This window comes from Seriola dumerili, unplaced genomic scaffold (assembly GCF_002260705.1).
Source record: "Seriola dumerili isolate Sdu_G_001 unplaced genomic scaffold, Sdu_1.0 BDQW01000092.1, whole genome shotgun sequence".
NCBI lineage: Eukaryota > Metazoa > Chordata > Actinopteri > Carangiformes > Carangidae > Seriola > Seriola dumerili.
This window is the reverse complement of record NW_019174347.1, coordinates 1,758,523-1,759,138: the sequence shown is the minus strand read 5'-3', so window position 1 is coordinate 1,759,138 and position 616 is coordinate 1,758,523.

Sequence of the window (616 nt, the reverse complement as noted above, 5' to 3'; positions counted from 1 at the left end):
TGTTAACTAACCTAAAAGTGATCTATATTTTCAGGATCAAAGATTCACCATTAACCCTGAAAATCATCACTCTTTCAGCACAATCCACCTCTCCACTGTTCACCTGTATAACACAACCTAAAGTAATGGTGTTACCTAAACACTCAGTTTCATTAATGATGCTCTGAAGTTGTGGATTGAACCGTGTTTTGGCAACAGATGCACTTTAGAGAAGCGGATTATGCTGCAGGAATCCAAACTAACCACAGTCTCTGTGGTCCATGTGGAAGAAACTACAAAGTTTTTACAGCCGCCTTCATACCTACAGGGGGTGACTGATACTGAAAAGATTTCGGGTGGAGTATTCTTTTAGTCAATAAACACAGTTGGAGGAACAGGCACATGGGAAAATGTGTTCATCAATGCTTTTGCGGCAGCTTTAAGTTTCCTTATAAATGGAGCAGCCACTGCAAAATAGGTCAATTTGAATGTAACTGGCTGGTGACAAAAACATATAAAATATCACTGTATTTGCAATGAGCCACACCAAACTCAAGTCAATTCAAGTTTCCCTCACTCTCTTTGAAATGGGGGTGTGGGTGTGTGTGTGTGTGTGTGTGTGTGTGTGTGTGGGGGG